Here is a 2,180-nt window from a genome sequence, read left to right as displayed (position 1 = left end):
GTTTGGTGAGCTCTTTATAGATTTTGGATACTAGCCCTTTGTCCGATATGTCATTTGCAAGTATCTTTTCCCATTCTGTTGGTTGCCTTTTAGTTTTGTTGGTTGTTTCCTTTATCGTCATAAGGTCCCAGTAGTTCATTTTTGCTTTTAATTCCCTTGCCTTTGGGGATGTGTCAAGTAAGAAATTGCTATGGCTGACGTCAGAGAGGTCTTTTCCTGCTTTCTCCTCTAGGGTTTTGATGGTTTCCTGTCTCACATGCAGGTCCTTTATCCATTTTGAGTTTATTTTGTGAATGGTGTGAGAAAGTGGTCTAGTTTCAATCTTCTGCATGTTGCTGTCCAGTTCTCCCAGCACCATTTGTTAAAGAGACTGTCTTTTTTCCATTGGATATTCTTTCCTGCTTTGTCAAAGATTAGTTGGCCATATGTTTGTGGGTCTAGTTCTGGGGTTTCTATTCTATTCCATTGGTCTACGTGTCTGTTTTTGTGCCAATACCATGCTGTCTTGATGATGACAGCTTTGTAGTAGAGGCTAAAGTCTGGGATTTTGATGCCTCCTGCTTTGGTCTTCTTCTTCAAAATTACTTTGGCTATTCGGGGCCTTTTGTGGTCCCATATGAATTTTAGGATTGCTTGTTCTAGTTTCGAGAAGAATGCTGGTGCAATTTTGATTGGGATTGCATTGAATGTGTAGATAGCTTTGGGTAGTATTGAAATTTTGACAATATTTATTCTTCCAACCCATGAGCACGGAATGTTTTTCCATTTCTTTGTATCTTTTTCAATTTCCTTCATAAGCTTTCTACAGTTTTCAGCATACAGATCTTTTACATCTTTGGTTAGATTTATTCCTAGGTATTTTATGCTTCTTGGTGCAATTGTGAATGAGATCAGTTTCTTTGTCTTTCTGTTGCTTCATTATTAGTGTATAAGAATGCAACTGATTTCTGTACATTGATTTTGTATCCTGCAATTTTGCTAAATTCATGTATCAGTTCTAGCAGACTTCTGGTGGAGTCTATCAGATTTTCCATGTATAATAAATATCATGTTATCTGCAAAAAGTGAAAGCTTAACTTCATCTTTGCCAATTTTGATGCCTTTGATTTCCTTTTGTTGTCTGTTTGCTGATGCTAGAACTTCCAACACTATGTTAAACAACAGCAGTGAGAGTGGACATCCCTGTCGTGTTCCTGATCTCAGGGAAAAAGCTCTCAGTTTTTCCCCATTGAGGATGATGTTAGCTGTGGGCTTTTCATAAATGGCTTTTATGATCTTTAAGTATGTTCCTTCTATCCCGACTTTCTCGAGGGTTTTTATTAAGAAAGTTGCTGAATTTTGTCAAAGGCCTTTTCTGCATCCATTGACAGGATCATATGGTTCTTATCTTTTCTTTTATTAATGTGATGTATCACATTGATTGATTTGCGAATGTTGAACCAGCCCTGCATCCCAGGAATGAATCCCACTTGATCATGGTGAATAATTCTTTTTATATGCTGTTGAATTCGATTTGCTAGTATCCTATTGAGAATTTTTGCATCCATATTCATCAGGGATATTGGCCTGTAGTTCTCTTTTTTTACTGGGTCTCTGTCTGGTTTAGGAATCAAAGTAATACTGGCTTCATAGAATGAGTCTGGAAGTTTTCCTTCCCTTTCTATTTTTTGGAATAGCTTGAGAAGGATAGGTATTATCTCTGCTTTAAACGTCTGGTAGAACTCCCCTGGGAAGCCATCTGGTCCTGGACTCTTATTTGTTGGGAGATTTTTGATGACTGATTCGATTTCTTCACTGGTTATGGGTCTGTTCAAGCTATTTCCTCCGGATTGAGTTTTGGAAGTATGTGGGTGTTTAGGAATTTGTCCATTTCTTCCAGGTTGTCCAGTTTGTTGGCATATAATTTTTCATAGTATTCCCTGATCATTGCTTGTATCTCTGAGGGATTGGTTGTAATAATTCCATTTTCATTCATGATTTTATCTATTTGGGTCATTTCCCTTTTCTTTTTGAGAAGCCTGGCTAGAGGTTTATCAATTTTGTTTATTTTTTCAAAAAACCAACTCTTGGTTTCGTTGATCTGCTCTACAGTTTTTTTAGATTCTATATTGCTTATTTCTGCTCTGATCTTTATTATTTCTCTTCTTCTGCTAGATGTAGGCTGTCTTTGCTGTTCTGCT

This window comes from Puma concolor, chromosome E2 (assembly GCF_028749965.1).
Source record: "Puma concolor isolate L17-30 chromosome E2, mPumCon1.1.hap2, whole genome shotgun sequence".
NCBI lineage: Eukaryota > Metazoa > Chordata > Mammalia > Carnivora > Felidae > Puma > Puma concolor.
This window is presented reverse-complemented; position numbering follows the sequence as displayed.